Source organism: Bos mutus, chromosome 28, assembly GCF_027580195.1.
Source record: "Bos mutus isolate GX-2022 chromosome 28, NWIPB_WYAK_1.1, whole genome shotgun sequence".
NCBI classification, from domain to species: domain Eukaryota; kingdom Metazoa; phylum Chordata; class Mammalia; order Artiodactyla; family Bovidae; genus Bos; species Bos mutus.
Window position 1 is genome coordinate 22,469,075 of NC_091644.1, and position 25,490 is coordinate 22,494,564.

General features: G+C 36.8%; 1 protein-coding gene across 5 annotated transcripts in view; it reads left to right on the forward strand.

Moving 5' to 3' along the window:
* Nucleotides 1-25,490, forward strand: part of CTNNA3 (catenin alpha 3) — a 1,958,943-nt gene that overhangs the window by 977,750 nt on the left and 955,703 nt on the right. The gene's annotated exons all lie outside the window — the stretch shown is intronic.

Below are 25,490 nucleotides of genomic sequence, written 5' to 3' on the forward strand. Positions count from 1 at the left end.
AGAAAAACAACAGCAACCATTTCAAAATGGTTAGCTTGTCGTGTTTATATTTCCCTTTGACTTAAAATGCTGAGGGCATCTAATCACATTTTTTTCAAGTATGTCATAACAAAATCTACCAGTGTGCTGCTTCTAAGTCCAGGGATCTATCTGTACAGATAGACCCAGCTCTGTGTTTATGTGTGAGCACACATGTACACAGCTTTAAATTAGCTTCAGTTGTTTCTCTAACTAATTCTCTAAATAATCATGTATGCTGTTAATGTTCAAAAGCACTTTGTAGGGCTACCCAGGTGGTGCTCGTGGTAAAGAACCTGCCTGCCAATTCAGGAAACGAGAGAAAGGTTTGATCCCTGGGTCAGGAAGATCCTTAGGGGAAGGGCATGGTAAAAACACTAGTTAACTTACTTAACTAGCAAGTTAATTGTGGTGGGACTGAGACAAAGTGTAAATGAACATTTTGTAAGAAAGACATATTACTTTTGTAATATGTCCCACACAAAGATTTGTGTAGTCAAAGCTATGGTTTTTCCAGTAATCATGTACAGATATGAGAGTGGGACCATAAAAAAATGCCAAAAGGAATTTTGACTTAATATTTGGACTTTTATTTCTAAGAATTGCTCTTTCTAGAAGATATTTTTGTACGTAAATGGGTCATAGTCAGAGAGCAGGATTTCAAACCATACTTACTGCATTTTTTTCTAATTATGAAAGTAATAAAAATTGTGAACTAGAAAACCATACCACAGACAGTAGAAATTGCTCACCAATCTATAATTCACATGGACATTTTTTTTTCTGTTCACTTTTTGATGAGCATGTTTGCTCCTGTAGTCATTTTAGCCACTTGACAAGTATTAAGCACATAATGGGGCTTCCCAGTTGGCTCAGTGGTAAAGAATCTGCCTGCCAATGCAGGAAACATTAGAGATGTGGGTTCGATCCTTGGGTCAGGGTCCATGGGGTCACAAAGAGTTGGACACAACTGAGTATATGTACACAAACACACATAAGCATCTAATAATGTCCATGTTATATCTGTATATCTATGTGTATGTGTGCATGCTTATAATTTATTTTTACTTAAAATATAATTCACAAACCATAAAATTTTGCCCTATTAAAATGTATACTTTAATAGTTTTTATTTCACAAAGTTGTGCAACTGTCATCACTAATTTTAGAGTATTTTCATCACCTCAAAAAGAAATTCCATAGCCATTAGCAGTCACTTATATTCCTTCCTTCAGCCCCTATCGTCTACTAATCTACTTTCTGTCTGGATGGAGATGTCTGTTCTAGACGTTTCTATAAATACAGCGTTTGTTATTGGCTTCTGTCATTTAGCATTGTTCTTTTCAAGGTTTAGCCATTATGGAGCATGAATGAATATTTCATTCCTTTTTATGCCTGAATACTATTTCATTCTGTGGGTGTACTACATTTTGTTTATCCATTCATCAATTGATGACATTTGCCTTGTTTCTACTCTTCTGCTATTAAGAATACTGTTATGAGTTTTCATGTGCAGTTTTTTATGTGGACATGGTTTTAAATTTCTTGGATACATAAATAGGAGTGGAAATGCTGGATGAGATGGTACCTCTGTGTTTAACAATTTGTAAACAGCCAACCAGTTTTCCATTGCATCTGTGCCACTTTATATTTGTATCAGCAATATGCATGAGTTCTAATTTCTCCATATCTTAGCCTTATTATTATTATCATTCTGTCTTTTATTATAACCATCTTATTGGTTGTCAAATGGCATCTCATTGTGGTTTTGATTTTCACTCTCCTAATGAACAAAGGTGTTAAGTATCTGTTCATGTGCTTATTAGCCCTTTGTATGTGTTTTTTTGACAAATGTCTATTCAAATTCTTTTTCCATATAATAAATGGGTTATTTTTTTATTACTGAATTGTAATAGTGCTTTCTATATTGTATAGTAGATCCTTAGCACATCAGTTCAGTTCAGTTCAGTTGCTCAGTCATATCCAACTCTTTGCGCCCCATGAATGCCAGCACACCAGGCCTCCCTGTCCATCACCAAGTCCCGGAGTTTACCCAAATTCATGTCCATCGAGTTGGTGATGCCATCCAGTCATCTCATCCTATGTCATCCCCTTCTCCTCCTGCCCGCAATCCCTCCCAGCATCAGAGTCTTTTCCAATGAGTCAACTCTTCGCATGAGGTGGCCAAAGTATTGGAATTTCAGTTTTAGCATCATTCCTTCCAAAGAACACGCAGGACTGATTTCCTTTAGAATGGACTGGTTGGATCTCCTTGCAGTCCAAGGGACTCTCAAGAGTCTTCTCCAACACCACAGTTCAAAAGCATTAATTCTTCAGCACTCAGCTTTCTTCACAGTCCAACTATCACATTCATACATGACCACTGGAAAAACCATAGCCTTGACTAGACGGACCTTTGTCGGCAAAGTAACGTCTCTGCTTTTGAATATGCTATCTAGTTTGATCATAACTTTCCTTCCAAGGAGTAAGCATCTTTTAAATTCATGGCTGCAGTCACCATCTGCAGTGATTTTGCAGCCCAGAAAAATAAAGTCTGACACTGTTTCCATTGTTTCCCCATCTATTTCCCATGAAGTGATGGGAACAGATGCCATGATCTTCGTTTTCTGAATGTTGAGCTTTAAGCCAACTTTTTCACTTTCCTCTTTCACTTTCATCAAGAGGCTTTTTAGTCTCTCTTCACTTTCTGCCATAAGGGTGGTGTCATCTGCATATCTGAGGTTATTAATATTTCTCCCGGCAATCTTGATTCCAGCTTGTGCTTCTTCCAGCCCAGCATTTCTCATGATGTACTCTGCATATAAGTTAAATAAGCAGGGTGACAATATACAGCCTTGATGTACTCCTTTTCCTATTTGGAACCAGTCTGTTGTTCCATGTCCAGTTCTAACTGTTGCTTCCTGACACATGACTTACAAATAGTTTCTCTATTCTGGGCATTCTTTCACTTTCTTGATAGTGCTCTTTGAGGCATAAAACCTTTTAAATTTTGATTAGATTCAATATATTTATTCTATTGTTGCTTATGCTTTTGATGTAACATCTAAGAAATTTTAACCCAAGGTCAGATGATTTACACTTTTGCTTTCTTTTAGGTGCTTTATAATTTCAACTCTTACATTTAAGTCTCTGATCCTTTTTGAATTGACTTTTGTATGTGTTATGAATTAAAGGTCTAGTTTCATTATTTTGCAAGTGGATATCCAGTCATCCCTGTCCAATTTATTTAAAACAACAGATTTGTGCTTACTGGGGGTGGGAGCTGGGGGTAGGGAGACTTGGAGGAAGACAGTCCAAACACTGTTGTATGCTATATATGAAAGATATTAAGAGAGTAAATCCTAAAAGTTCACATCACAAGGAAAACTTCTGTTTACTATTTCTTTAATTATATGAGATGAATGTTCACTAAAGTTATTGTGGTATTATTTCATGATGTATGTAAGTCAAATCATTATGCAGTACATGTTAAAAGTGCACGGTACTGTATATTAATTATGTCTCAAGAAACTAGAAGGCAAAAAATGAAATAAAGCTCCTTTTGAAAACAAAACAAAAGTATGTGGGAGGAAGTGCTTAGGTTATATACAAATACCATGTCATTTTATATAACAGATGAGCATTCTCACATTTTGGTTTTTGAGGGTTTCCTGGAACCCATCCCCTGTGGATATTGAAGGGCAACTGTATATCTTTTTCATCCTTTTACTTTATATCTGTGCCCTTGAATTTAAATGTACTTCTTGTATACAGCTTGTTACTGGATTATTTGATTTCAATTTTGTTTGTGCTTATTGACCATCTACATGGGTTTCTTCTAATTTTTTTATTCCTCTATGGAATTTTTTTCTTTTTTCTTTTTTGTGTATCAAGGATGCTAAAATTTGTCACATATGTTCAAATATTTTTTCCAGATTTGTATTTATTTTTGAACTTTAATTTTTTTAATGGAGGAATATTTATGCAAATCATTCATCGTAAACTTGACCCTAAATGAAATGCTGAAGATGATTTCTAATTCCATCTTATTCTCAGACTCTTTTTAAGATCCTTTGTCTTGTATATTTCTCAGTAATTGATGTGTCTTTGTTACTTTTTCCCCTCTACTCTTTTGTGAATGATGTCACCCACCCACTGGCTTCCACTCTTCCCTAAATTGTTGCTATCTTCTACATCTCTGTTCCCCAGCCTAGATACCTCTATGAGCTCTCCTTCCATATATCCAGTTTCTGCAGTAGCATCCTCCTCCTCCCAGTCTCTTGGCCTAACAACCTATAAAATCATCCTTGATATTTTTCCCCATCTGATTTGTCTTCAGCCTTATTGAATGTACTTCCTAGTTATCTCTACAATCTGAACTATCTATTTTCATCTCAGTTTTCCTTGCCTTAATTGAGGCTTTGTTCATCTCATGTGAAAGTGTCTTGCCTTAAAGTTTGCCTTTCTACTTTCTCTCAGTCTCTCTCTCACACACACAAGCACACCTTCCTCCAGAAAAATCACTTGCTAAGGCAGATGATCCCGTTGCTTCCAGCTACATGCTTAGAATCTTTTAAAAAGTTACTTTATTTTAGAATTATTTTTCTCTATCAGACCCTGATCCTTTTGTTAAGGGCAAAATGATATTTTCTTAATTTAAATTTTTTATGCCCAATACAGTACCTGGAATATAATAGAAACATAATTCATTTTTAATAAAAGAATAGCCAGTAATCTCTAGAATAATTTATTGAATTTATTAACTAATTACATATACATTTACTCCTTTTATTGAAGTTACTATTTCAAGCTGAATGGAATAACTCATGGAGCTGATTTATTAAAGCAGCATTTGTAAGTTAAATTTATCCTAACTCTGGTGGAAGCTCAGGTGGTTGACAAGCGTGACTTAAAATATAGATTTCCTACTCAATTTCACAAATTGAGTAGACATTTGTTATCACCAAATAAGATACTGAAATGCTTTTAGTGATAATGAATTGGAGGGAAAGAAGACACTTGTATATTTTCTTAGACCAGATCCTAAAGAGGCGGCTGACAGTGTGAAATGCGGCAACTGGAGTGTAGATTTTGCACAGAAAGCCATCTTAGATTAAGACATAAAACAATGAGCAAGTCTCTTAGAAGATCAACAAATTGAATATTCCAAAGCTCTGAACATGTTATACTTGCAAGTATTATATCCTTTCCCTTTCTCGTTAAGCAAACAAAGTGATGATAGCCAGTCTGCACTTTGTGTTCCCTGGGCAGGCAGCTACAAAGACTGAACCATGAACAATTGTCATAAGGTGTTAACAGAACCAATTAATTCCAGGAACAACCAAAAATAACTACTGTTTAGGTGTCAGTAAAATAGTGATGTAAAACAAATGTCATGTAATGTTCAGAAGGAAACAAGAAATTGATAATTGATACGTCTATTCTGGTGCATCCGTGAGATAGTCACAATGAAAGAGAATAAAAGAATTGTGATGAATTTGTACTTATAAAACTAGAATTTCTGTACTGGCTCTTTCAAACTGTTTTCTATGACAAGGAAGTGTGTGTATTAGTCACTCAGTCATGTCCGACTGCCGGGAGCCGGCATATTGCATATTGAGTGCATATTGCATATTGAGTGCAGCACTTTCCACAGCATCATCTTTCAGGATCTGGAGTAGCTCAACTGGAATTCTATCTCTGCCGGGAGCCAGCGTGAGGAGCTCCACCCATGACAAAGGTCATGAGGAAGGAGGCTCGGCATACGCAAAGGTGGGATTGAGCCTCAGGAGTCCCCCTGGAAATTCTCGAGCATTTACCCCCAAAACCAGAGTCTGCCTACTTTCTGCCTTGTGCTTTCACCTACACCTCTGACTTTACGGGGGGCTGTCCCCCACTACCTCTCTGAAAAAAGAGTTAGCTTACAGCTCCAGTTACTAATTCCTGGGTATGACAGTGTTTCAACCTACAAACTCCTTTGGAAGTCCTCTAGCCTGCCTGAATAGGTTTTTCCGGCCACATGTGATTGCTCAGAGCCTCCCAACTGTGAGAGGCATGAGATGTTCTAAACTGTCTAAATACAGATTCCTTTGAGCAGTTAAAAGATTGATTAGAAATTGTATTGGTGAAGGGATTTTCACTTGTTGGGCCAGTGTTTGCTGCTAAGTCTCCATATCCCTTACCTGCTGTGTCCCTGGCAGTGTATTGATTAATATAATTGGTGTAAATAGTAGCTTTAATGTTTGTAACCTGGGACCCTTGAGTTAATTCTTTTTCTTGTTATAGCCCACCACACCTTTGCTCTGTAGGAATGCAACTTCATCTAATGCTTTTGGAGGGTGGCGCTTGACTTATCACCTTTAGAGAAAAATAAGTTTTCTGAAGAAAGGGTCTTAAAATGTTAACAGGCCTCTGGGCCAGAAGATGATGCAAATCACCTAAACTTTTGCATATGATAAGTTTGCAGGAAGAAAGCCTGGCTTACTGCATGACTCTACCCCTTCCCCCATTATCCTCTATGCATAACTTAAGGTATAAAAACTACTTTAGAAAATAAAGTGCGGGCCTTGTTCACCGAAACTTGGTCTCCCCATGTCGTTCTTTCTCTCACCTTCTGGCTGAATTATTCAGCCTCTTTTCTCCACTGAATTTCCTCACTGAGCTATCCTTATTCTATTACTCTTTATATCCCTAATTAATGTTTAATTAAGCAGTTGTTTCCTGATCCTCGCCGACGCCGTCCCCGCTTCGAATTCCCTGGATCCACCAGGGCTGGACCCTGGCATCCGACTCTTTGAGAACCCATGGACTGTTGCCTGCCAGGCTCCTCTGTTCATGGGCTTCTACAGGGAATAATACTGGAGTGGGCTGCCATTTCCTTAGGAAGTAAAACCTAGAGAAATAAAATGACTTTCTCAAGATAACAAATGTTAGAGTTGGAATTACACAGCTCCGTCATAATAATAGTTAAAATTTACAGAGAACTTCAATGTTCCAGGAAATATTCCAAGTACCTTTTACTGTTAGTTTATTTACTTCATATATTATGAGGTTGATACCACAATTATCCTACTTTACACATGAGGAAACTGAGATAAAAGAGGTTGAATAAGTTACCCAAAGTCATAAAATTAATAGTCAAACTAGAAATCTAACTCAGATAATCTATCTCCAGTTCATGAATTTTTAACCATTATATTTTATCTCTTTTTGGCTTAATTAAGATTTAGCTTTTTTTCAAAGCATATAATATAATTATATTTCATGGTTAACAAAATTTTAGACTTCTATGAGCTCTCTGCACTTAGCAGTCAAAATTAAGATATTTTCTTAGAATATGTTTACTATAACCTATAAACATTTTCCTTGCATAAAACTAAAATGTGACTCCCTTTATCCTAAATTTATTGATTTCAATACTGACATGGATTTTACTCATTATCAACTTTATGATGTTTGGCAAGTTGCCTCATTTCTCTGTTTAAACTTAAACTATTTGATTTATTTTAATAAAGAGGGATTTTCACATACTGTTACATGAGAAAGCTGATCATAGACCAAAAAGGAGTGAATAGGACATCAAACTATTAACAGTTCATCTAAATGTGGTAGAGCTACTCAGGGAGTAAATTCAACTCAGGAGGCAAAAGCATGGATGTGAATGTTATGGCCACCAAAAATACTTGAAAGTGAAACCGATAATTAGCATCTCAGAAGCTTGATATTCTCAGCTGAATAGACTGTGTAATCCAAGAGGAATTTTTAAGTATTCTATTAGAGATACAGGCAATATGATTCAGAAAGATCTGTTTACTCGTGGTAGACATGAATTTCTTCCTCTTAATACGAAAATGACAGTGACTCTCTTATAGATTATTGAGAGACATGAAAAATACATTAAAAATATCTTGCATACTTCCAAAAAGTAGTGTAAGTTTCAGTGATCCTCAAATGAAAGCATTTGCAATGATCAAAGAAATTTTCTTGAGGTAAGGTTGGTCTATAACATTATGTAAGTATCAGGTGCACAACACTAAAACTTGAAATCTGTATATACTGTAAAGTGATCACCACCAAGGTCTACTTGGTGTTCATCATCATACATTGATCCTCTTGATCCTTTTTGCCCACCCCCAAACTCTGTTCCTCTCTAGTAGCCATCCATCTGTCTCTATATCTATGTTTGCTTTGTTATTTAGATTTTGCATATAAGTGAAATCATTTGGTATTGTTTTTCTCCATCTGACCTTTTTCACTTACTATAATGCCTTCAAGCTCCATCCCTGTTGCTGCAAGTGGCATAATTTCATTATTTTTTATGACTGAATAATATTTTGTGTGCATATATATACCACTTCTTCTTTATCCATTCATCCACCAGTGGACACTTAGTTTGTTTCCATACCTTCAAATTAAATAATGCTGCAATGAACATACAGTGCATATATTTTTTCTACTTAGTGTTTTGCATTCTTCAGATAAATGCTCAGAAGTGGAATAGTTGGATCATGTGGTAATTCTATTTTTAATATATTTAGGAATATAATATATAGGAACCTCTATACTGTTTTACATAATAGCGTACCAATTTACACTCCTATTAGCAGTATGCAAGGGTTCACTTTTATCTACATCCTCTCCAACCTTGTTATTTCTTGCCTTTGTGAAAGCCATTCTAACAAGTGTGAGGTGATATCTCATTGTGATTTTGATTTGCATTTTCCTAATAATTAGTGATGTTGAACATCTTTCCATGTTCCTATCTGAGCCTCTTCTTCAGAAAAATGTCTGCTTAGATCCTCTGCTCATATTTAAATCAGATTATTTTTTCTTGAGTTGTATGAGTTCTTTATTTTGAGTACTAGCCCCTAGACAGATACATGGTCTACAAATATCTTTTCCCTTTCAGTAAGTTGCCTTTTAATTTGGATGATATTTTTCTTTACTGTGCTGAAGCTATTCATTTTGATTTAGTCCTGTATGTTTTTTCTTGTGTTTTTTTTTTTTTTTTGCCTTTGAAGTCAGGTCCATAAAAACATTAAGATCAGCATCAAGGAAGTTATTGCCTTTGTTTTCTTCTAGGGGTTTTTTTGGTTTCAGGTCTTATATTCAAGTTTTTAATTCATTTTGAGTTAATTTTTGTGTATAGTAAAAGATAGTGGTCTAGTTTTTTTTGCTTTTTCTTTCTTTTTTCTTTTCTTTTCTTTTTTTTTGCATGTGGCTGTCCAGTTTTCCCAACACCATTTACTGAAGAAACTGTCCTTTCTCCATTGTATGTTCTTGGTTCCTTTGTTGTGAATGAATTGTCCGGGTATAAGTGGGTTTATTTCTGCGCTCTCATTTCTTTTCCATTGTTTGCAGGTGACTTGGTACTATATGTTGAAAGCCCTAAAGACTCCACCAAAAATGTATCAATATTAGAACTAATGAATGATTTTAGTAAAGTTGCAGATGATAAAGTCAGTACACAGAAATCTGTGTTCTGTAATAATCTCTTATCCTTTTACATTCAGATTGTGTGCGTCCTTACTTTTGAAATAAGTCTTTTGAGGCAGCATACAGATTTTTTTAAAAAAATTAATCTCCCTGGGGCATTTTAGTGACTATTGATAGTTATGGACTTATTGTCATTTTGTTAATTGTTTCCTGGTTCATTTTGTAGCTTCTCTGTTTCTTCCTTCTTTTTCTCTTCTCCACTCTGTGTGGCTTTCTTTAGCATTATGTGTAGGTTACTTTCTCATTTTTCTGGAATCAATTACAATTTTTTTGCTCTGTGGATACCATGAAGTTCACACATAACATCCTATTTATAAAACAATCTAAGTTGATAATGTAAATGTATACACATTCCAGGAATTTCCATTTTTATCCCCTCCAAGTTTGTATTTTTATGTTACCTTCTACATTGTATTTTTTACGTGTTCCTTAGTTAGTTATTGTAATTTTAATTTTTCTACTTTTGTCTTTTAACCTTCATACTTGTTTTATCTATGATCCACTACCTTTATTCTATATTTTCCTTTCTAATGAGAGTTTTACTTTGATATGTTTGCTTGTTATTAACTAGTGCCATTTATTTTCAACTTGAAGTTCTAACATTTCTTATAAGGCCATTCTAGTAGTAATAAATTCCTTTTGATTTTGCTTGTCTGGGGAAACTTGTAATTTCTCCTTTAATTCCAAATGATAAACTTGTTAGGTAGGGAATTCTTAGTGAGAAGTTTTTTCCTTTTCACACTTTGAATATGTCATGGCACTCCCTTCTGGCCTGCAATATTTTCTGCTAAAAACTCTTCTGATAGAATTGTAGGGTTTTCAATTGTATGTAACAAGCTTTTTTTTTTTTCCCCTTGTTACCTTTAAGATTTTCTATTTTTAAGTACCATTTTAATTATAATGTATCTTGGTGTGGAATTCTTTTGTTTCCTTCCCTGTGTTAGGGAGGTTTTCAGCCACTATTTCTTTAAATATGTTTTCAGGTCTTTTTTTTTTTTTTTCCCCTCTCTCTTTTCCTTCTGGGACCCTTACAATGAAAATGTTATTGCACTTGATGTCCTAAAAGTCCTGTAAGGTATCTTCACTTAATTTTTTTTTTCATGTTTTATTGAGTTCCATTACTTTGTCTTCAATGCACTGATCTATTCTTCTGCTTCAGCTAGTCTGCTGTTGAACCCCTCTAGTGATAGCATATTGAAAATCAGAGACATTACTTTGCCAACAAAGGTCCGTCTAGTCAAGGCTATGGTTTTTCCTGTGGTCATGTATAGATGTGAGAGTTGTACTGTGAAGAAAGCTGAGTGCCAAAGAATTGATGCTTTTGAACTGTGGTGTTGGAGAAGACTCTTGAGAGTCCCTTGGACTGCAAGGAGATCCAACCAGTCCATTCTAAAGGAGATCAGTCCTGGGTATTCTTTGGAAGGAATGATGCTAAAGCTGAAACTCCAGTACTTTGGCCACCTCATGTGAAGAGTTGACTCATTGGAAAAGACTGATGCTGGGAGGGATTGGGGCAGGAGGAGAAGGGGATGACAGAGGATGAGATGGCTGGATGGCATCACTGACTTGATGGACGTGAGTCTCAGTGAACTCCGGGTGTTGGTGATGGACAGGGAGGCCTGGTGTGCTGCGATTCATGGGGTTGCAAAGAGTCGGACATGACTGAGTGACTGAACTGATCTGAGTGTGTTTTTCATGTCAGCTCTCTAATTTCTGTTTGGTGCTTGCTTATTGTTTCTAACTCTGTTGAAATTCTCACTGTGTTCAGGCAAGTCTTTTTCTGAGTTCTGTGAGCATTTTATGACCATCACTTTGAACCCTTTATCAGGCAGACTGCTTATCTCAATTTCATTAAGGTATTTTAAGGGGAGAGTGTTGTCTTCTTCCTTCATTTCAGACACATTAGCCTCTATCCTTATTTTGCCTGTGTTTTTTCTGTGTGCTAAGCAAATCTGCAACATCCTCCATTTTTGGAGTGTCCTTGTGTAGGTGTCCTGTGGGACACAGGAGTGCAATTTCATCTGGCCTCTAGAGTTTGGTGTCCAAGGAGCCCCATGTAGGCTGCCTGCTAAGGCGCAGGGATGGGTGGTGCTCTTGCCCAGAAGGGTGGACATTTTTGGTTGTCCCAATGACCTAGGACCACTATTAGATTTTTATGGATTAGAACCTGAGATGCGAAGTGTTCTGCAATGCCCAGAATAATTTTATACAACTAGGAATTTCTGCATTCATTGCTCTGCACTTCTCTTTGAGAAACTCTGGGGAAAATTAAAGAATTATAGCTATTTTATTACTATGAATTCTGGCAAATGGATGAAAGTTTCTTAAATTCATTTGTCTATGGTGAGAGTTGGCTTTTCATTCTGTAATCAGTGATTCTATTCCTTTTCTTCTAGTCTAAGTTGAAAACTGACTATTGGAGACAATTATTCTCTTTTATTATTTCTCTTCTCTAGTCTCAACAGTTTGTTTCCAGAGCTGTGTTGCTAGTCCTCTGTTGATCTGAAATATCTTGAAAATCTTCTTATGTGCCCTTGTTTTCAGGGTCCTCACCATACTGCCTTCTTTGGACAAATTCTAAATTTTTGCTGTTTTTTTTTTTTTTTTTAATATATGTCATTATTTTAGTACAGTAGGCATATGGAATAGCATCTGCACAGTATACTGTGACCTTATTGTCTACTTTGATCTTTAGTTTTAATTTGCAAATCATTACAATGATTGCTAAATTTAATTTGTTCATCTAAAGTTTCAAAATATACATCTGAACCTAGTTGAGTCTCTACATTGTACAGTATGCTCTTCCAAATTCTGAACATTCAGAGGTGAAATGAAGAGGGAGAGGAAGATAACTAAATGAATGATCTAAGAGTTAGCTCATTCTATAAGAGTGGTAATTGAGGAAGATGTCTTTGAGGCAGGGATACAAGTTAGAGGTGGGGGTTTAGGGGAAGACAAGAGTACACAGTCCATGTGGTCTCAAAGAGTTGGACACGACCAAGCGACTAACAGTTACACACACACACACCGAAAGCTGAATAGCTAGGAGGGTGAAAGGACATATGTAACTGCAAGGGGGCATTTGAGATCCTGAGTATGAAGAAAATGCTAATATTCATGCTTTTCCTATAGCATTCATTGATTTACATGCATGAGGAATGCAGGTAGAGAGTGGCAGTGTGGAGGGCCAATCATGCGATGCATTATGTACCATTTTAAGCAGTTTGGAAACCATCTCCTTATTTATAAGGAAACACTGAATCATTTTAAGCAACAGTATGTCACACTCAGTTTCTAGCTGAAGAGTAGGAAGTATTTTGGGGATGTGAGAACAATATGGCAGACTGCAAATCCTGTTAGAAATCTCTAGCCAAAATGGTAGAGATATTGAGGTCCTAAACAAGTCAATGGGGGAATCTGGAATTGCGAGTTGTTTAGGAAGTAGAATAAACAGAATGTGAGGACAGATTGGATGTGGGAGTCAGAGAAAGAGAGTGATCAAAGATAACTTCTATGTTCTGGCTGGCTAGAGGTTGTTATATTCCAGAAAGGTAGAAAATATGGGAGGAGTGGTTTCAGAGTTGTAGAGGAACTGATGAGTTTGCAAGAACTGCTGCTAAGCCCAGAAACCTCCTCACTGTATGTGTAAATTTAGATGTTAGAAGTGTAATTTTGACTGCTTTTATAAAAACAGTATATACTCCATGGTTGAATGGCTATTTCACAATAATGCACTGATATTATTCATTATATTAAAAGGGAGTTGCATAGCAAAAGCACATGATTGTAGAAACACAAACATGAAAAGCATTTAAAAGAAAATCAGTAGCCATTCTAGGCAAAAACATACATATGTAATAGAAATAGAAGAAAACTTCCTAAGTGTACCGAAGATCTTCTAACACCAAACTAAAATCATCTCATAATATGAAGAACTATTAAACACTCCACTAATATGACACAGATCAAGGATGTTTTGTATCACCATGGTTATTCTACATTGTTTGGTATATCTGTTTAATAACAAGTAAATAGGCCTAATAAATAAAGGAAGAAAAGAAATTAATCATTATTTATAAGTGACTTGATGGTAAATGTAAATAGTTCAAATGACATCTATTAAGAGAACAAAAATGAGAATTTAGTAAGGATACTAGATATGAGAAAACATTAGTACAGTAATATGTTAATGATGCTGAAGCTGAAACTCCAGTACTTTGGCCGCCTCATGCGAAGAGTTGACTCATTGGAAAAGACTCTGATGCTGGGAGGGATTGGGGGCAGGAGGAGAAGGGGATGACAGAGGATGAGATGATTGGATGGCACCACTGACTCGATGGATGTGGGTCTGGGTGAACTCTGGGGGTTGGTGATGGACAGGGAGGCCTGGCGTGCTGCGATTCATAGGGTTGCGAAGAGTCGGACACAACTGAGAGACTGAATTGAATTAATGTTAAGTTAAGATAGTCTGTTCACACTAGCAAGAAAAATATAAAACCTTTTTAATAAGCCCATATTTTGAAAATTATTCATGGATATAAAATAAGAATTAAATAACTAGAAATAAGTACTATATTCCTACATGGGAAGACAATATCATAAAAATGTCATTCCTTGTCAAATAAATGGATACATTTTATGCAATATTAATGAGAGAACCTGATTTCTAACAGACAGACATGCTTACACATGCATGTACATACATACAGACATAATGCATAAATTCTAGTTTATGTGGAAGAATAAATGCTTGAGAATTTCCAAATGATGTCAAAGTAAGGTTTAGAAATGAAGGTTTTATGAAAGTTCAAACAAGAAGAAAATGACAGGAGGGTGAGTGTCCTTACATAATACTCAATAGTGGTTCAGGTGACCAAATGCTAATAACCCATTGCTGTAACAGCCAGTAGTACCATATTTATGCTATAACAAATAATCTGATTTCAGTAAAGCAACATTGTGTATCAATTTAAATGTAAAATTTTTCAAAATAATACTTATTTTAAAATTTTGACTTTGTAAGTGAATTTCTTTTTATACTTTTAAATGAGCTATGAGCAAAGAACTCATTCTAGATTTTCATTATAAATAATTATGTAACTTTTTTATACTCCAAAGTGATTAAGTAACACTGAGAGCATTTAGGAAATTTTTTTTCATAAAGTAGTCTATATATAGTTTGAGTAGCTATTTATTGGAAAATATAACCCTTGATCTTGAACAGACATGTATCTTTCTAATATTGACTGCCTAACATAAAACTGTCATTTTTCTAGGCACTGGGCATACTCCAGTAGACCTACCTCTCTTATTCTAGAGTTTACATTCTATAGGGGATCATCCAATAAATAAATACACACACACATATAAATTATATATCAACATTAAGATCTGCAAAGAAAATAAAACAAGCTTACAAGACAGAGGACAGTTGTGGAGGCTGAACAACTTTAGATCCATGAAGAGGGAAGGCTTGTCAAAAGGGGAATGCTTAAAGCTTAAACTATAAAATGGAACCAGATAGGCAACAATTTGGAGAAATAGTTTTTAGGCAGAGAACATGGTTGGGATCATGGCCCTGAGGGAAAAATTCTGTTATATTTGAAGAGCAGTAAGATGAGAGTCTGAGTGGAGCCTAGTTATACCCAGTAGTGATGAAGGTTTAGTAAGAGATAAGAACAGAAAGTGCTGGACCATGTAAGACATGGTAGAGTTTTTTTTTTTTTTTTTAATTAATTAATTTTAATTGGAGACTAATTACTTAACAGTACTGTGGTGGTTTTTGCCATACATTGACATGAATCAGCCATGGGTGTACATGTTTTTGATTTTATTCCAAGTATAATTGAAAACCACTGGAGTGTTTTATCAGGGGGATTATGTAATCTGATTTACACTTTTAAAGATCACCGAGGTTGCTCTGTGAAGACTTTGTTTTATAGAAAAAGGATAAATGTGGGAGTAAGGAGATGCTATGGAGGCAGTGGTGTGTGCATGCACCCACAAACCATCGTTAAAATGGAACAACAAACATTTCTAAACCCCTCAAGTTTCCTCCTGACACTTTGTAATTCTCTTCTTTTTTAACCCTGTTCATTATAGGTTAGTTTGCATTTTCTAGAATTTTATACAAATGGAATCATATAATAATTTTAATTTGGTCAGGCTTTCATCATGTAGCATAAAATTCATTCATATTTTTACATGCATCAATATTCATTTTTATTGCTGAATATATATCATAATTTTATTTATTCATTCATCTTTTGACTGATGTTTGGCTTGTTTCCAATGTTTGGTTATTGCAAAATAAAGCTGCTATGAACATTCATGTACAAGTCCTTTTGTAGATATATGTTTCGTATTTCTTGGAAAAATACTTGAGTGAAATGGCTGAGTTACATGATAGATATGTTTAAACTTTTTAAGTAACTGCCAAACATTTGACAGATTGTTCATTTTCTATTCACATAAATAGTCACCTAGTTGCCAAAGCTTGATGTGGTCAGACATATATTTTTAAAAACGTGATTTTACTCTTTGAATGCAGTGTACCATATATGAGTTAAAGAATGGGAAATACCCAATTTATGAAATGTGTTTTCTGGCTTGTCTGCAGTGTGCTGAATATTTCACTAGGGGCACGCCCCTTGTTACAGTAGGTGCTGTGCCTTTGAATGCAGTCTCGGTACGCTGGACTTGTTAGCAGTCACAGCACACTATTAACCACACTGAACTTGCTGTCTAACAAACCTCTGCATCTATTCTTTTACATTTTGCTGATGAGACATATCTTTTTCATCCTTAGTTTAGGCACTGCCTTTCATAAACTTATTATATTTAATATACTTCAAAAGAGAATTTGTGATGGCTTATCATGAGAGCAAGGAATACAATAAAATAACTAAATTAAGCATACTGAAGCCAGAACCAAGCAAGCGAGAGTGATGAGATAATACTCATAGAAAGCCTAGACTAAAGGAAGCTTCTAAAAATGAGTTTCTTGATAGCTTAAGTCAAAATGGATATGAGAGGTTATATAGCTCTTATTAACAAATGCAAGAGAACATATCAGAGCTGAAACTTCTTTCTAATTCAGCTCTCAAAGTAAAATACTTAGGCCCAGAAAGAAAATAACTGCCTACTGCATGGCTTGCTCTTTACACTTCTTTTTTTTTTTTTTTTTTTTTTGAGAAAACAGATGTAGAAACTACACTCATACTGAAAGAGTTTTGGGCTAATGGACACTGGTCTAATCATTCCATTGAGGTGGATGTGAGTCTTCCAAGTACACGAGCAAACTTTTGGCCTCTATCACTGATAGGAATGGGCAACATAAGATTTCTGAGGCTTGAAAATAGCTTTTAAATATTTATGAAAATTATCTTTGTTTTCCTTCATTTTAACCTTTTATGTCTGCACTATTTAGGATTTGTTGTTTTTAGTACCTTTCATTGTAGCCTGTATTTTTTCCAGGTACCTCTCTTCCATATCAACATAGACACCTCTGTTTCATGACATGTTTATCCATATACCCTAAGTAGTTATGATCATTCAAAATACTTGCAAAATATTTGAATGATACATGGGAGAATGTGGTTTCAGAAAAGCTTTAGACTTTCCTTGGGATTATCTGAGGGTGGAAAGAAGACTGTTCTGTGGGAAAAGTTAGAGTAGTTTAGTTTTAGTCCCTCTACCCAGTTTCAGTTCCTTATAAATCTATAAATCTGGTAAGTGAGCCAAAATTTTTGTGACTATTTTGAGAAATCTTTGTATAATACATCTTGTCTTGTTTATAGCATAATTCAGTGATTAACAGCTTGGATTCTGAATTGGATGACCTGGCTTTGAATTCCAATTCTTGTACTCAAATACTCCATGTGTTAAATTCAGTGACTCTTATTAACTCTCTGAACCTCTGCTAAATGTTGTTGATAATACTATCAATTACATATAAAGGTTGTTGCAAAGAGTAAATGAGTTAATATGTAAAACAATGTGTGGCACACCATAGATGCTGTGTTTTTAGGAAATATTATTTATGCTATGTTCAAATTTCATTTAATGCTTTAAGATTTTTCCTTCTTTTTTAGTTCCCTGTTTTCCAAAAGCACTCATATAACCAAATATCTATTTATTTGATAGCTCATCATTGAATATTTCATGTTACTATATCAGAATGACCTAAATTTTCCTAATTCTCTACTTTATTGCTTAGAGATAGTCCAAATTACCCTTGTGAATGGCATAAAGTGAGGAGTGTCACCTAATCCATTAAAATTAGAAAATGAACAGTAAGTAGGAAAACTGAAAAAAACAAATTTGGCATTCAACACCACTCAGTAAATAATTTTCTTCTTGTTCCCACTATACTGATAACATTTCATTCTTTCTCTCTGCTCTTGGTACCAACACATAAATGTACATTTCTTTTCTTGGAAAATAGATATTAAAACTGCTTCACAATTACCTCCTGCTGAGAATGATGGTCATTTTCAATGAACAAACTCTTTAGAACGTCAACTAGTATTTTCCAACTGTTATCTGGTTTCCTCTTGGCAATTTGAGTTACAGATGAATAATTGAAAATGGTGGCTTGAATTTTCTAATAAAAATAAGTATCTCTGATCATCTTATGTTTTATTTCTCCTTAAATTACCATTATTATATATTTGAATTACCAAGGATACAGTTGAAGAGTATATTATTTAAAACAAAAAAAGGAATCTAGAGACAAAGAGTAAAAAATCCATTAAAATAATTAAATTTACTCTTGAAAGGAGATTTTAAACTAAATGGTCTATTCTTTTTCTTTTAAAAAATAAAGTTGAAGACTAACTCTGTCAGGGATCCTCAAGACCACCAGGGGTGATAATTTTCCAAGTGGACTGATAGGACTCAGGATATAGTTGTACTCACAGACGAAGATTTATTACACTGAAAAAATACATAGCAAAATCAGCAGGGCAGGAAAGAAAATGAAATGGATAGAGTTTGAAACGAGGCTTAAGCTTCCAGAAGTCTTCTCCCAGTGGAGTCACACTGCTGCTGCTGCTGCTGCTGCTAAGTCGCTTCAGTCGTGTCTGACTCTGTGCGACCCCATAGACGGTGGCCCACCAGGCTCTCCAGTCCCTGGGATTCTCCAGGCAAGAACACTGGAGTGGGTTGCCATTTCCTTCTCCAATGCATGAAAGGGAAAGAGAAACGTGAAGTCGCTCAGTTGTGTCCGACTCTTTGTGACCCCATGGATTGCAGCCCACCAGGCTCCTCTGTCCATGGGATTTTCCAGGCAAGAATACTGGAGTGGGGTGCCATTGCCTTCTCCAGGAGTCACACAGAACATGTCTAATTTTTTTCCAGCAACAAATGTGAAGACATGTATGAAATGTGTAGCAGGGAAGCGTGGCTAAATCTAGAAGTCCACAGCTTTTACTGGGAGCTAGCCATGTAGTCCTGCCTTTATTTAACATGTGCCAAAATTCCAGACTCCCAGAAAAAAAAAAAAAAGCAGATCTTCAGTACAAACCATATTGTTTGAGTAACACTTATGCGGAATGAACTGTATTTATTGTTCAGTCTCTAAGTTGTGTCCGACTCTTTGCAACCCCATGGACTGTAGCACACCAGGCTTCCCTGTCCTTCACTCTTCTCCTGGAGTTTTTTCAAATTCATGTCCCCATTCAGCCAGTGGTGCCATCCAACATCTCATCGCCTGTCACCCCCTTCTCCTCTTGCCCTTAATCTGTCCCAGCATCAATCAGGGTATTTCCCATTGAGTCAGCTCTTCGCATCAAGAGGCCAAAGTATTGGAGTTTCAGCTTCAGCATCAGTTCTTCCAATGAATATACAGGATCAGTTTCCTTTAGGATTTATTAATTAGAGAAAACAATATCATTCTCAGGATACTGTTTACCATTCAAGTTCTTAGATTCCAGCCAAAGGTCAATCTTGCAAATAGACCTTTTTAGAGATAGTAGCCTCAGGTCTGCTATGATAACTCAATTTTGCACACGAATTGTATCTCACATATTTCTAAATCTATATAATCTTTGAAAATTTTGTTTTCATGACTACTATAGAGCAGGTTTAGGTCTGAAAATAACTGAGGAGCAAAATATAGGTGTTATAGAAGTTTAATAAATATTAATATATTTGCTGCCCCTTTGGAAGCTTATCTCCCTTTAAATATATGAAATGCTAAGTCAATTCAGTCATGTCCAACTCTATGCGACCCCATAGACGGCAGCCCATCAGGCTCCCCCATCCCTGGGATTCTCCAGGCAAGAACACTGGAGTGGGTTGCCATTTCCTTCTCCATATATGAAATGAGTAATCCTCTAATTAAACTTATTATGAGATTGCACAAAAGAAAATAAAGTTTATTAATGGACATATAAGGCACAGCTATGGAATATGTGGGGTGCAGGACAAATGGAGAGCAGGGGGCAGAGTGCTGCCAGAAGTGACACTTAGTGAGCACCCAGATGAGAGTTTGTAGAAATGATGCTGGCATCCATTAATGAGGAGTAACAGCAGCTGGACATACCAGGGCCAAAGTCACAAAGCTCAATGACTTAACACACAAAACAAACAAGCAAGGAAAAGAAGCCCCACAGAACGAATCTGATTGAAAGATGAAACAAGGAGGTTTCTGGGTTATCGAACAGGGTTTTGATATCCTGGATGCTAGTTTAAGAGCTTGTAGTGTGTTCTTTTTCTTTGGATGAACCTTGAAAATATTGATATATCTAAGATAAAAAACATTCTTCTTGTACATACACAGCTAATTGCAGCAGGCAGTAGTTAAGAAAAAATTGAATCAGATGCCTAGAGGAGACCAAAGAACACACCTTTGCCCGAAAATATCCACAGATGTCAGTATCAACAAATGAGAAAGAAAAGCAACACATACACGTTCTTGATCTTAAAAAAAAATTCTGGCATCTTTGATTGTCTTTTATTTATCAGTGTCATAAAAAAGATACAATTTTTTTGTCAGTTCAATGCAATCATGTTTATTGTATATTTTTTTCATAGGAAATATGGGAGGTAGTTAACCCTACTTGTGATTAACAGTATGGATTTTGGAGTCAGAGAGATCTTAGTTGAAAGCTTATCATTCAGTATGCTAACACAGTGAATATTGAGTAACAGCACATCTCCTCTGTACCCCAGTGTGATTATCTTGAAGTGAGAACTATGCTGAAAATTAAATAAGGTATTTATGAAAGGTTGTTAAGGTATTTTTTCAATAAAAGGTTCATATTACTATTTCTACTATATAAGAGGTGCTATATGTATGTTTTTATTCAGTTGCTCAGTCATGTCTCATTCTCTGCAACCCCACGGACTGCAGCATGCCAGGCTTCCCTGCTATAGGTATAACCCCTACCTTTGATGCTGAAAACTCAGCCCCTGCACCAGTGTTGAATTGACATTCAAAGAAGGAATTTTGGGTGAAGTGAAAGAGAATAATGTCATTGTTTTCCTAAGTGAAGGGGGACACAGAGGGTTCAGTTCAGTTCAGTTGCTCAGTGGTGTCTGACTCTGTGATCCCATGGACTGCAGCATGCCAGGCTTCCCTGTCCATGATGAACTCCCAGAGCTTGTTCAAACTCATGTCCATCAAGTTGGTGATGCCAACCATCTCATCCTCTGTCATCCCCTTCTCCTCCTGCCTTCGGTCTTTCCTGGCATCAAGGTCTTTTCCAGTGAGTCTGCTCTTCACATCAGGTGGCCAAAGTATTGGAGTTTCAGCTTCAGCATCAGTCCTTCCAAAGAATATTCAGAACTGATTTCCTTTAGGATTGACTGATTGATCTTCTGCAGTCCAAAGGACTCACAAGAGTCATCTCCAACACCACATTTCAAAAGCATAAATTAATTCTGTGGCACTCAGTATTCTTGATAGTCTAACTCTCACATCCAAACATGACCACTGGGAAAAAACAAAAACAAAACATATCTTTGACTAGATGGACCTTTGTTGGCAGAGTAATGTCTCTGCTTTTTAATATGCTGTCTAGGTTTGTCATAGATTTTACTTTTAAGGAGCAAGTGTCTTAATTTCATGGCTGCAGTCACCATCTGCAGTGATTTTGGAGCCCAAGAAAATAAAGTCTGTCACTGTTTCCACTGTTTCCCCATCTATTTGCCAAGAAGTGATGGGACTGGATGCCATGATCTTAGTTTTTTTTTTTTTTTTTATTTTATTTTATTTTTAAACTTTACAATATTGTATTAGTTTTGCCACATATAGAAATGAATCTGCCACAGATCTACCTGTGTTCCCCATCCTGAACCCTCCTCCCTCCTCCCTCCCCATACCTTCCCTCTGGGTCATCCCAGTGCACCAGCCCCAAGCATCCAGTGTCGTGCATCGAACCTGGACTGGCGACTCGTTTCATACATGATATTATACATGTTTCAATGCCATTCTCCCAAATCTCCCCACCCTCTCCCTCTCCCACAGATAAGTATACTACCCAAAGCAATTTATAGATTCAATGCAATCCCTATCAAGCTACCAACGGTATTCTTCACAGAGCTAGAACAAATAATTTCACAATTTGTATGGAAATACAAAAAACCTCGAATAGCCAAAGCTATCTTGAGAAAGAAGAATGGAACTGGAGGAATCAACCTACCTGACTTCATGCTCTATTACAAAGCCACAGTTATCAAGACAGGATGGTACTGGCACAAAGACAGAAATATAGATCAATGGAACAAAATAGAAAGCCCAGAGATAAATCCACGCACCTAGGGACACCTTATCTTTGACAAAGGAGGCAAGAATATACAATGGATTAAAGACAACCTCTTTAACAAGTGGTGCTGGGAAAACTGGTCAACCACTTGTAAAAGAATGAAACTAGAACACTTTCTAACACCTTACACAAAAATAAACTCAAAATGGATTAAAGATCTAAACGTAAGACCAGAAACTATAAAACTCCTAGAGGAGAACATAGGCAAAACACTCTCCGACATACATCACAGCAGGATCCTCTATGACCCACCTCCCAGAATATTGTAAATAAAAGCAAAAATAAACAAATGGGACCTAATTAACCTTAAAAGCTTCTGCACAACAAAGGAAACTATCAGCAAGGTGAAAAGGCAGCCTTCAGAATGGGAGAAAATAATAGCAAATGAAGCAACTGATAAACAACTAATCTCAAAAATATACAAGCAACTCCTACAGCTCAACTCCAGAAAAATAAATGACCCAATCAAAAAATGGGCCAAAGAACTAAATAGACATTTCTCCAAAGAAGACATACAGATGGCTAACAAACACATGAAAAGATGCTCAACATCACTCATTATCAGAGAAATGCAAATCAAAACCACTATGAGGTACCATTTCACACCAGTCAGAATGGCTGCGATCCAAAAGTCTACAAGCTATAAATGCTGGAGAGGGTGTGGAGAAAAGGGAACCTTCTTACATTATTGGTGGGAATGCAAACTAGTACAGCCACTATGGAGAACAGTGTGGAGATGCCTTAAAAAACTGGAAATAGAACTGCCTTATGATCCAGCAATCTCACTGCTGGGCATACACACTGAGGAAACCAGAAGGGAAAGAGACACGTGTACCCCAATGTTCATTGCAGCACTGTTTATAATAGCCAGGACATGGAAGCAACCTAGATGCCCATCAGCAGATGAATGGATAAGAAAGCAATGGTACATATACACAATGGAGTATTACTCAGCCATTAAAAAGAATACATTTGAATCAGTTCTAGTGAGATGGATGAAACTGGAACCTATTATACAGAGTGAAGTAAGCCAGAAAGAAAAACACCAATACAGTATACTAACGATTATATATGGAATTTAGAAAGATGCTAACAATAACCCTGTGTACGAGACAGCAAAAGAGACACTGATGTATAGATCAGTCTTATGATCTTAGTTTTTTTAATGTTGAATTGTAAGCCAACATTTTCACTCTCCTCTTTCCATTTTCATGAAGAGACTCTTTAGTTCTTCTTTGCTTTCTGCCATAAGGGTGGTGTCATCTGCATATTTGAGGTTGTTGATATTTCTCCCAGCAATTTTGATTCCAGCTTGTGCTTCATCCCACCCTGCATTTAGCATGATGTACTCTGCATATAAGTTAAATAAGCAGGGTGACAATATACAGCCTTGACGTACTCCTTTTCCTATTTGGACCCAGTCTGTTGCTCCACGCCCAGTTCTAACTGTTTCTTCTTGACCTGCATACAGATTTCTCAGAGGCAGGTCAGGTGGTCTGGTATTCCCATCTCTTGAAGAATTTTCCAGTTTGTTGTGATCCACACAGTCACAGGCTTTGACATAGTCAGTCAAGCAGAAGTAAATGTTTTCCTGGAACTCTCTTGCTTTTTCGATGATCCAATGGATGTTGGCAGTCTGATCTCTGGTTCCTCTGCCTTTTCTAAATCCAGCTTGAACATCTGAAAGTTCACGGTTCACATACTGTTGAAGCCTGGCTTGGAGAATTTTGAGTATTACTTTGCTAGTGTATGAGATGAGTGCAATTGTGCAGTAGTTTGAACATTTGTTGGCATTGCCTTTCTTTGAGATTGAAATGAAAACTGAACTTTTCCAGTCCTGTGGCCACTGCTGAGTTTTCTAAATTTGCTGGCATATTTAGTGCAGCACTTTTACAGCATCATTTTTTGGGATTTGAAATAGCTCAACTGGAATTCCATCACCTCCACTAGCTTTGTTCATAGTGATGCTTTTCTAAGGCTGACTTGATTTCACATTCCAGGATGTCTGGCTCTAGGTGACTGATCACACCATCCTGGTTATCTGGATCATTAGGATCTTTTTGTATAGTTCTTCTGTGTATACTTGTCACCTCTTGTTAATATCTTCTGCTTCTGTTAGGTCCATGTCTCCAGAGGATCTTCCCAACCCAGGGATCGAACCCAGGTCTCCCATATTCCGGGTGGGTTCTGTACCAGCTGAACCACAAGAGAAGCCCAAGAATACTAGAGTGGGTAGCCTATCCCTTCTCCAGCAGATCTTCCTGACCCAGGAATCAAAACAGGGTCTCCTGCATTGCAGGTGGATTCTTTACCAACTGAGCTATCAGGAAGCCCTCACAGAGGATTCAGTTCAGTTCATTTGTTCAGTTGTGTCTGATTCTTTGCGACCCCATGGACTATAGCACACCAGGCCTTCCTATCCATCACCAACTCCCGGAGATTACTCAAACTCATGTCATGTGATATTGGTGATGCCATCCTACCATCTCATCCTCTGTTGTCCCCTTCTCCTCCTGCCTTCAATCTTTCCCAGCATCAGGGTCTTTTCAAACAAGTCAGTTCTTCAAATCAGGTGGCCAAAGTATTGGAGTTTCAGGGTCAGCATCCGTCCTTATAGTGAATATTTAAGACTTATTTCCTTTAGGATGTACTAAGGCTGAAGTCTGTTCCCTACAAACAACAAATAGGGACAAATGTCCTTGTCCTCAGGAGAGCCAGAAGGTCCTGCTCAGTTTCACCTTTGAGGACCACATGTAGTAAAGTGCTAGTGCCAGCTAAGTCACTTCAGTCTTATCCGAATCTGTGTGACCCTAAAGACTGCAGTCCACTAGGCTCCTCTGTCCATGGGATTCTCCAGGCAAGAATGCTGGAGTGGATTGCCATGCCTTCCTCAGGGCACCTTCCTGATCCAGGGATCGAACCTGTGTCTCTTAGTCTCCTGCATTGGCAAGTGGGTTCTTTACCACTAGTGCCATTTTTGAAGCTCCATATGTAGTGAAAGTGACCTGTAAGTGAATTATTGAAATGCTCAGTATCACTATATGATGATAAAAGTTGATGTGAAGTGCACAATTGAACAGAAGTGAAAGATATCATTTAGCTTTCTAAAGATACTAGCTTCCTCTCCATAGTCTTTCCTACATGAAAGAGGAAAGGAACTCTCTTTGGAGAGGAAGTGAACTCAGTTCAATTCAGTCGCTCAGTCGT